Raw genomic sequence first — 10,913 nt, 5'->3', positions numbered from 1 at the left:
GGGGAAGAAGAGAGGAGGGGGGAAGAAGAGAGGAGGGGGGGAAAGAGAGGAGGGGGGGAAGAGAGGAGGTGGGGGGAAGAGAGAGGAGGTGGGGGGAAGAAGAGAGGAGGAGGGGGGAAAGAAGAGAGGAGATGGGGGGGAAAGAAGAGAGGAGATGGGGAAGAAGAGAGGAGATGGGGGGGGAAGAAGAGAGGAGATGGGGGGGGAAGAGAGAGGAGATGGGGGGGAAGAAGAGAGGAGGAGGGGAAGAAGAGGAGGGGGGGAAGAAGACGAGGAGGAGGGGGGGGAAGAGAGAGGAGGAGGGGGGAAGAAGAGAGGAGGAGGGGGGGAAGAAGAGAGGAGGAGGGGGGGGGAAGAAGAGAGGAGGAGGGGGGGGGGAAGAAGAGAGGAGGAGGGGGGGGAAGAAGAGAGGCCAAAAAAAATCCCTATATAAAAGAGAAGATTAAGGGGGACAGGAATGTGTGTGAGAAGGATAAATAATGCACATTATTGTCACTGTGCAGTACAGGTCCATGGTCTGTGAAAACACACGCACACGCGGTGTTACCTGCGGGCACAGGAGGGAGGGAGGGGCAACCTGCGGGCACAGGGAGGGAGGGTAACCTGCGGGCACAGGGGGGAGGGTAACCTGCGGGCACAGGGAGGGAGGGGGGGGCAACCTGCGGGCACAGGGAGGGAGGGTAACCTGCGTGCACAGGGGGGAGGGGGGGCCAACCTGCGGGCACAGGGAGGGAGGGTAACCTGCGGGCACAGGGGGGAGGGTAACCTGCGGGCACAGGGGGGGAAGGGTAACCTTCGGGCACAGGGGGGGAAGGGTAACCTGCGGGCACAGGGGGGGAAGGGTAACCTGCGGGCACAGGGGGGGAAGGGTAACCTGCGGGCACAGGGGGGGAGGGTAACCTGCGGGCACAGGGGGGGGAAGGTAACCTGCGGGCACAGGGGGGGAAGGTAACCTGCGGGCACAGGGGGGGAAGGTAACCTGCGGGCACAGGGGGGGGAAGGTAACCTGCGGGCACAGGGGGGAGGGTAACCTGCGGGCACAGGGGGGAGGGTAACCTGCGGGCACAGGGGGGAGGGTAACCTGCGGGCACAGGGGGGAGGGTAACCTGCGGGCACAGGGGGGGGGAAGGTAACCTGCGGGCACAGGGGGGAGGGTAACCTGCGGGCACAGGGGGGAGGGTAACCTGCAGGCACAGGGGGGAGGGTAACCTGCGGGCACAGGGGGAGGGTAACCTGCGGGCACAGGGGGGAGGGTAACCTGCGGGCACAGGGGGGAGGGTAACCTGCGGGCACAGGGGGGAGGGTAACCTGCGGGCACAGGGTGGGGAGGGTAACCTGCGGGGAGGGTAACCTGCGGGGAGGGGGGGAGGGTAACCTGCGGGCACAGGGGGGGTGGGAAGGGTAACCTGCGAGCACAGGGGGGGAAGGGTAACCTGCGGGCACAGGGGTGGGAAGGTAACCTGCGGGCACAGGGGTGGGAGGGTAACCTGCGGGCACAGGGGGGAGGGTAACCTGCGGGCACAGGGGGGAGGGTAACCTGCGGGCACGGGGGGGAGGGTAACCTGCGGGCACAGGGGGGGGGAAGGTAACCTGCGGGCACAGGGGGGAGGGTAACCTGCGGGCACAGGGGGGAGGGTAACCTGCAGGCACAGGGGGGAGGGTAACCTGCGGGCACAGGGGGAGGGTAACCTGCGGGCACAGGGGGGAGGGTAACCTGCAGGCACAGGGGGGGTGGTAACCTGCGGGCACAGGGGGAGGGTAACCTGCGGGCACAGGGGGAGGGTAACCTGCGGGCACAGGGGGAGGGTAACCTGCGGGCACAGGGGGGGGAGGGTAACCTGCGGGGACGGGGGGGAGGGTAACCTGCGGGCACGGGGGGAGGGTAACCTGCGGGCACGGGGGGAGGGTAACCTGCGGGCACAGGGGGGGAGGGTAACCTGCGGGCACAGGGGGGGAGGGTAACCTGCGGGCACAGGGGGGGAGGGTAACCTGCGGGCACGGGGGGGGAGGGTAACCTGCGGGCACGGGGGGGAGGGTAACCTGCGGGCACAGGGGGAGGGTAACCTGCGGGCACAGGGGGGGAGGGTAACCTGCGGGCACGGGGGGGAGGGTAACCTGCGGGCACGGGGGGAGGGTAACCTGCGGGCACGGGGGGGAGGGTAACCTGCGGGGACGGGGGGGAGGGTAACCTGCGGGCACAGGGGAGAGGGTAACCTGCGGGCACGGGGGGGAGGGTAACCTGCGGGCACGGGGGGAGGGTAACCTGCGGGCACAGGGGGGGAGGGTAACCTGCGGGGACGGGGGGGAGGGTAACCTGCGGGCACGGGGGGGAGGGTAACCTGCGGGGACGGGGGGGAGGGTAACCTGCGGGCACAGGGGAGAGGGTAACCTGCGGGCACGGGGGGGAGGGTAACCTGCGGGCACGGGGGGAGGGTAACCTGCGGGCACAGGGGGGGAGGGTAACCTGCGGGCACGGGGGGAGGGTAACCTGCGGGCACGGGGGGAGGGTAACCTGCGGGCACAGGGGAGAGGGTAACCTGCGTGCACGGGGGGAGGGTAACCTGCGGGCACGGGGGAGGGTAACCTGCGGGCACGGGGGGGAGGGTAACCTGCGGGCACAGGGGGGGGGGGAGGAGGGTAACCTGCGGGGGGGAGGGTAACCTGCGGGCACGGGGGGGAGAGGAGGGTAACCTGCGGGCACGGGGGAGAGGAAGGTAACCTGCGGGCACGGGGGGAGAGGAAGGTAACCTGCAGGCACGGGGGGAGAGTAACCTGCGGGCACAGGGGGGAGGGTAACCTGCGGGCACGGGGGGAGGGTAACCTGCGGGCACAGGGGGGGGGGAGGAGGGTAACCTGCGGGGGGGAGGGTAACCTGCGGGCACGGGGGGGAGAGGAGGGTAACCTGCGGGCACGGGGGGAGAGGAAGGTAACCTGCGGGCACAGGGGGGGGGGGGAGGAGGGTAACCTGCGGGGGGGAGGGTAACCTGCGGGCACGGGGGGGAGAGGAGGGTAACCTGCGGGCACAGGGGGAGAGAGTAACCTGCGGGCACAGGGGGGGAGGGTAACCTGCGGGCACAGGGGGGGAGGGTAACCTGCGGGCACAGGGTGGAGGGTTACCTGCGGGCATAACCTGCTGGCACGGGGGGAGGGTAACCTGCGGGCACAGGGTGGAGGGTTACCTGCGGGCATAACCTGCTGGCACGGGGGGGAGGGTAACCTGCGGGCACGGGAGGGGGAGGGTAACCTGCGGGCACGGGAGGGGGAGGGCAACCTGCGGGCACGGGAGGGGGAGGGCAACCTGTGGGCACAGGGGGGTAACCTGCGGGCACAGGGGGGGTAACCTGCGGGCACAGGGGGGGTAACCTGCGGGCACAGGGGGGGTAACCTGCGGGCACAGGGGGGGTAACCTGCGGGCACAGGGGGGGTAACCTGCGGGCACAGGGGGGGTAACCTGCGGGCACAGGGGGGGGGAGCTAACCTGCGGGCAGAGGGGGGAGGATAACCTGCGGGCACATGGGGGGGAGGGTAACCTGCGGGCAGAGGGGGGAGGGTAACCTGCGGGTAGAGGGTAACTTGCAGGCAGAGGGGGGAGGGTAACTTGCGGGCAGAGGGGGGAGGGTAACTTGCGGGCAGAGGGTAACCTGCGGGCAGAGGGGGGAGGGTAACCTGCGGGTAGGGGAGGGTAACCTGCGGGGAGGGGGGGGAGGTCAGCTAAAGGAAACATCATGGGGGAGGAAATCACTCCTCTGCAGAGCTTGCAATCTAATCTAAAAACCTCCCCACTGATAGCAGTGAGATCACCGGGCCAGGCTGCAGGCCCAGGGACCCATCCTGGCTGAAAGAGCACAAGATACAGCCACTACAAAGCAGTAATGAGTATAACGACCGATGGGGCAGTGTGAGCACAAGTGCACAGAGATACTCCATATCACTACAGCTTGATGTCTCACCCCTTTAATATACAGCGCTCCTGTAACGTATATAAACATTAAAATCGCAGACCCCTGCCGGCTAATCCCACGCCCCCTCCTCACTGTATGAGTTAGTGCAAAGCATGGCAGCCTTAGTGAATACGGGCCTTACAGCACTAAATAACGACCGCAGTGCAGTTTTGTCCCGCACCGTTTGTTCAATGCCCGACCCAGTGCACCCCTGTGCCCTCACCCGCCGCAGACCCCTGGCACATCCTCGCTCGCCGCCCCCTTGCCTGCCGCGCCCTCACCTGCCGCAGATGCCCGGCACGCCCACCGCAGACACCCGGCATGCCCGTGCCCGCCGCAGACGCCCGCCGCACACATCTATCACAGACCCCATGCCTGTCGCAGACACCCAGCGTGCCCGCCGCAAACAGCTGCCGCAGACGCCCAATGTGCCCTCGCCCGCGGCAGATGCCCGAGTGTGCCCTCGCTCGCCGCCACATTACCCACCGCAGAAGCCTGGGACGCCCGTGCCCGCCGCAGATCCCCGGCATGCCCGCCGCAGTCACCCGATGTGTCCTCGCCCGCCGCAGATGCCCCAGTGTGCCCTCGCCTGCTGGACGCCCCGTTGTGCCCTTGCCCAGTCGTGGTTGCAGAGCCAATAGGAGAAATGCCTCTTACTAGAGCGTGTTGCCGAGTGGGGCAGCGAGTAGACTGCTCGGCACTTCCTGCGTGTGCTGCCGGTGTGTAGTCTGTGCATGCGACGAGCCCACAGCAGCAGCGTGTAATGTGCATGGCCTGCAAAACGGGGCTGAGAGTTTTCTGCAGCATAACACCCATTACCCCATTTTTTTACGATTATAGGTAAGGTGATGGGGCGCTTTACATGCTGCTCTGGCATCAGAGGCTACTTGTGCGCGCCGGCGGCCATCTTTAAAGCATAGCAACCAGAAAGCATTGCGCAGGCAGCAACAGATGGGAGCAAAACGTCTGCTGTTGTCAAAGCTTCCACAGTGTGGGATTATACAGCCTAGAACACCCCCAAACCTCATATAAAGCAGGAATAAGTATGATCCATCATATCCAAGATGGGGATACACAATAAACCCTGTCGCTGCCCGAGGGGTCACCAACGCAAAGAGATAACACCAGCGCGAGTATAATCCAGCGGCCCTGCCCACACTGCCTACAGCTGCTCTACCCCACAAACAAACTGCACCTCTTCCCTAATGCCCTTAACCCACTTTAAAGACTAGTATAGGGAATGGGGGGGGGGGGGGGGGGAACCTTCCCTGCAACCTATAGCCGGGCAGAGAGATGCAGCGCGGGAGGCCTGGCTAAGGTTACTTTCAGTCTGTCTTTGTCCCAATGGGAAGTAATCCTGCATACGTACTCAGCACAGTTATATCGTGCACCTAACCAGAGCGCGCTCCCCTGGGACCGCACCAGAGGCAGAGGGGGGGGCCGCCCAATGTAACCTGGGGTACATTGGTGATTTGATCTGGATTGTAATGCTGTCCGCAGTGATTCCTGCCCAGCCTGAATGCGCACACACACACACACACACACACACAAACACACAAACACACACACTGCCATGCCCAATGTGACACACACAGGGTTTCATTACAGTTTGGTGTCATTTGGGTAAGAGTCGGCGGGGGTCATGTTAGTGCACCCACCCATCCACTCCCCCATAAATCCACAGCCACCTCCTGAGTTACAGACTCATGGCACGCCAGCGGGGAGATCTGGGAGTATTCCCAGCGCGTTAGCACACGTTACCGGGGAGGGGCACAGAATAAGGTCACAGGAGCCAGGGGGGTGCAGGGGGACACATATCCACTTAACTCTTTCACTACTCACTGGCAGGGAAGAGGTTACAGATACTCTATACCACTTATTAACGCCGCATTCATATCACCGCTTCTAACAACACTTTGCAAAGCGCCCAAAAAATGACTTTTTCCATTTAACCCGCCCGGCAGACCGGGGGTTAAACCTTTGGACTCACTACACCCGCTCCCTACCTGTCAGTTTTCCCCGGGAGCATATAAAATGGCCGTCGCTCCCGCCCTGAGCGTTCAGTGAATGATTATCAGGAGTTTTATTATAGGAAGATGAAACACAAATACATATACAGTACACAGTATATACATACAGTATGCACACACACACACACACACACACATATCATACACCTGGTATATACACACATACACATACAGTACACACACACACATCATACACCTGGTATATACACACAGTACATACATACAGTACACACACACACTATATACATACAGTACACACACACACACACACACACACACACACACACACACACACACACACACACACCACACACCACACACATACAGTACACAGAATATACATATACACACACAGTACACACATACACGGTACACACACACACACAGCATATACATATACACGGTACACACACACCCAGTATATACACACACAGTATATACATACAGTACACACACACTGAACAGTAGGTAACTTTTCTGGAAGGAAAAACAAATAAAGCCCAAGAATTAGATCTCCCGGAATGACTTCTCTTGGGTAACTATAGGGCAGTTTTTTGCATGGAAGCATAGCTGCTGCAAAGCAGGGCCGGTAACGCTCAGCAGCGTGTCGGGGGCCCCATTTTGCACCTGCAGGCAGCTCCGGGTGAGCACTCTTGAGCTGATGTCACAGCTACAGGAAGATAGACTGAGCCCTGTGAGCTAGCACTCTTCTCCAGCAGCCACCAAATAAGATGTTAACACAAAGTCAGACACGCACAATGCTGCCACACGGAGCTGTTCCACTTGGCAACAATAACATGAAAGCACTCGGCCATTTACCAGCTGCTCAACCTCTTGTAACATTGGGCTCCAAATCCAAGGCAAGTTCCAAAACACCTTAAAACAATGACAAGGCGGCTTATAACAGGGGCCCGTCACTAGCAGGAGGGGGCCCGTCGCTAGCAGGAGGGGGCCCGTGGCTAACCAGGAGGGGGCCCGTGGCTAACCAGGAGGGGGCCCGTGGCTAACCAGGAGGGGGCCCGTGGCTAACCAAGAGGGGGCCCGTGGCTAACCAAGAGGGGGCCCGTGGCTAACCAAGAGGGGGCCCGTGGCTAACCAAGAGGGGGCCCGTGGCTAACCAAGAGGGGGCCCGTGGCTAACCAAGAGGGGGCCCGTGGCTAACCAAGAGGGGGCCCGTGGCTAACCAAGAGGGGGCCCGTGGCTAACCAGGAGGGGGACCGTGGCTAACCAGGAGGGGGACCGTGGCTAACCAGGAGGGGGACCGTGGCTAACCAGGAGGGGGCCCGTGGCTAGCCGGGAGAAAGAAGCAGTGAATTAGAGACCAGCGCTCTGTGGCAGACATTTTTAAGAAGCCCTCAGTAAAAATAAACAAACATTTCTCATGAACGCCAACTACAAATGACAGGAGGTACACAATGAAAGTGACATGAGGGGGGGGGATAAAGGTGACTGTGATGAGAAGATAAGAGGGGGGCTGGGAGGGGTAAAGGTGACAGTGTGATGAGCAGATAAGAAGGGGGGGGGAGAGAAGCAGTCTGGGATCAGACAGGGGGAGGAGATAATGAGAAAAAGGAAGACGGCCTTCAGGGCACAAAGTGACCGGGAGACCGAAAACAGGAAGAGAAGCCACAGAATTCAAACCGTACGCTCCCCGGAAACCCGGCGCGCGATCCCCGGATTCCCCGCGCGCGATCCCCGGAACGCGATCCCTGGATCCCCAGCGCTCGATGAACCCCAATTCAGAGGGGGGCATATTATGTACAAAAAAAAAACAGGGCTCCCCTCAACCGCAGCAAAGTAACCTCAGCGCTGTCAGGCCGGCAACGCTCTGGCACCCCAGGAGTTAAGAGCACCGCAGGCTGGCTGTCACAGCAAGAAGGTGACAGATGTCACCGTGTCTCTCCTACGTGAATAAGGGAAGGGGGGGAATGGGGGGAGCACAGCAGGTGACATCAGGAGACAGCGGCGGCGGAGAGACGGGGACAGGGAGGTGACACCGGTCCAGCACTCACCTGCTACCGTCACCTGTTCTGCGCTGACAGATCCGCCAGGACAGCAGATCTGGGATTATTGGGGGATGAGCCGCTGCCCCTTGTCCTGCTGCTGCTGCTCCTCCTCTGCTGCTCTGGCTGCTCCCTGGGCTGGGTGGGCTCTGTGTGCAGGAAGCTGCTCTGCCCCCCCTCCCTGTCACACCTGTCCCTCCCACCCTCACCTGTCCCTGACACCCAGCTACACCCAGCCACTTCCTGGGTCCCTGTCTGCCCCTGCACAGCCAATGGCTGCAGCCTCCCCCCTCCCAGCCCCTGCAGCCAATGCAGCCCCCCACCCTGCTGCCCCTCCCCCCTCCCAGTGCAGCCCCCCACCCTGCAGCCCCTCCCCCCTCCCCACCTGCCACAGGTAAACACCGCCCCCCCTCCTCCTCCTCACTGACTCCTCCCCTCCACCTTTAAACCCAGCGCAGCTCCCATCCTCATGGGGCCTCCTTAACTGACAACCAGGAAGTGTCCTACAAACACCTTCTCGCTCATTGGGCAGCGGTCAGACCGGACTGGGAGATCCCCGCGCGGTGATTGGTGGGCGGGGCTGCCTGTCATCCTCCGTCGCGGGGCGGGGCCGCCGGGGGTGATGACGCGGTGTCTGCTGCTCTGTCTTAAAGCTGCAGCGCTCTGAGTCCTGGGATGGGGGGGGGAAGCTCATTATATTCAATTCATAGGAAATAACCAGCGGGACCAAGTCATGTAATGATAGAAATAATACAATTCTTTATTAACAATATTATACAGTAACTGGTCATGTAATGATAGAAATAATACAATTATTTATTAATAATATTATACAGTAACTGGTCATGTAATGATATAAATAATACAATTATTTATTAATAATATTATACAGTAACTGGTAATGTAATGATAGAAATAATACAATTCTTTATTAATATTAATATTATACAGTAACAGGTCATAATGAGAATATTCATATATATTTATAATATACAGGAACTAGAGGGACCAGGCCAAGTAATAGCAGAAATAAGATTATTAATATATATTCATGACAATAATATCACATTAAATAAGTTGTGGTGGGTTAAAGAAAAAGTGACTAAACCCTTCACTGTACATCGAAGAAGAATCCCGCGGGGTGAGCACAGTCACACATCTCAGACAGGTCTGCAGCCCTGCCCTTCCCCATTATCTCCTAGCAGCCAGGGATTCTGGGTAATGACATGCAAATGAGCACACCGTGTCACCTTTTCCTTCTTATCCATTTTAACATGGGACCCTCTATAAGCTTCTGCCTGCCGCATTACACAGCGTTTCAGCACAGCCTGGGATAAAGAAGTGCAGAGCCAGTAACCTACTCACAGACTGTTTATTTCCACCTCTTGGGTCTCATCAGTGTGAGAGCCTGGTTATACTGGCTTTAAATTGCAAAGCCGGTATAACCAGCCTCACACTGATGAGACCCAGGAGGTGAAAATAGCTTTCTGTGAGTAGGTTACTGGCTCTGCACTTCTCTAACTCAGAATGTGCTGAGAAGCTGTGTAATGGGCAGGCAGAAGCTTATAGGGGTCCCATGTTAGAATGGATAAGAAGGAAAAGGTGACACGGTCCATGTCACTGCCCTGAATCCTGTGCTGCAGTGGAAGCAAGGTATACAAAGAGATAATGGGGAAGGGCAGGGTCGCAGGCTTCTCTGAGCATGGGAATGTGCTCACACACAGGATTTTTATTTGATAATAATGTGAAACTATCTAGAAGGGTTATGTCACATAATAATACACTATAACTACTATTTATTATTAATAATAATACGATGGAAAAACCAGATATGATAATAATAATAATAACTTTTATTTCATATAGCTCTTTTCACCCAATGGGACTCTAAGTGCTTCACAACTATAGTGTGCGCTATACTATACTAATATATATATATATATATATATATATATATATATATATATATATATATATATATATAATAGAAATATTACTGTATGCTAATTTGCATGTCTTAGACAGGTCTGCAACCCTGCCTTTCACCATTATCACCCAACACACAGCACTTCCACTGCAGCAAGGGATTCTGGGAAATGACATGCAAATGAGCACAGTGGTAACATCACCAATGTTTTTTCTAGCACGTTTTTCTGTAGATACCTCATTCACACGAATTCTGCGTTTCCTGAGGTTCCAGCACTGACAATATTATTGTGTGGGGAAAATAATAAGGCCTATTCAAAGACCAATGTAATAACCAGATGAATAACAGTAACGGCGCATTGTAATGTGACAACCGTCGTACTTGGGAAGGATTACTACGCAAGAACAGGAGTAATGTTACAGCGCAGTAATGTCCAGTATGGTACAATAACTGCCATGATGCAATAGAGCAGTGAGGGAGATGTGCAGAGAGCAGGGCGCGGGTACGAGGTATAGGAGCAGTGAGGGGAGATGTGCAGAGAGCAGGGCGCGGGTACGAGGTATAGGAGCAGTGAGGGGAGATGTGCAGAGAGCAGGGCGCGGGTACGAGGTATAGGAGCAGTGAGGGAGATGTGCAGAGAGCAGGGCGCGGGTACGAGGTATAGGAGCAGTGAGGGGGATGTGCAGGGCGCGGGTACGAGGTATAGGAGCAGTGAGGGGGGATGTGCAGGGCGCGGGTACGAGGTATAGGAGCAGTGAGGGGAGATGTGCAGGGCGCGGGTACGAGGTATAGGAGCAGAGAGGGGGATGTGCAGGGCGCGGGTACGAGGTATAGGAGCAGTGAGGGGGGATGTGCAGGGCGCGGGTACGAGGTATAGGAGCAGTGAGGGGAGATGTGCAGGGCGCGGGTACGAGGTATAGGAGCAGTGAGGGGAGATGTGCAGAGAGCAGGGCGCGGGTACGAGGTATAGGAGCAGTGAGGGGGATGTGCAGGGAGCAGGGCGCGGGTACGA

General features: G+C 58.3%; 1 protein-coding gene across 1 annotated transcript in view; it reads right to left on the bottom strand.

Annotated features, from left to right (window-relative positions):
• Nucleotides 1–8,184, bottom strand: part of ZBTB7B (zinc finger and BTB domain containing 7B) — a 62,512-nt gene extending 54,328 nt beyond the window's left edge. The window contains exon 1 of the mRNA XM_075608121.1: nucleotides 7,984–8,184. The gene's annotated coding sequence lies outside the window, so the exon portion shown is untranslated. The remainder of the gene's footprint in view (nucleotides 1–7,983) is intronic.
• Between the last annotated feature and the right edge of the window lie 2,729 nt (nucleotides 8,185–10,913).

The sequence above is a fragment of the Ascaphus truei genome, chromosome 7, assembly GCF_040206685.1.
Source record: "Ascaphus truei isolate aAscTru1 chromosome 7, aAscTru1.hap1, whole genome shotgun sequence".
NCBI classification, from domain to species: domain Eukaryota; kingdom Metazoa; phylum Chordata; class Amphibia; order Anura; family Ascaphidae; genus Ascaphus; species Ascaphus truei.
The sequence above is the reverse complement of the archived record's forward strand: the minus strand, read 5'-3'. Positions and strand labels throughout refer to the sequence as shown.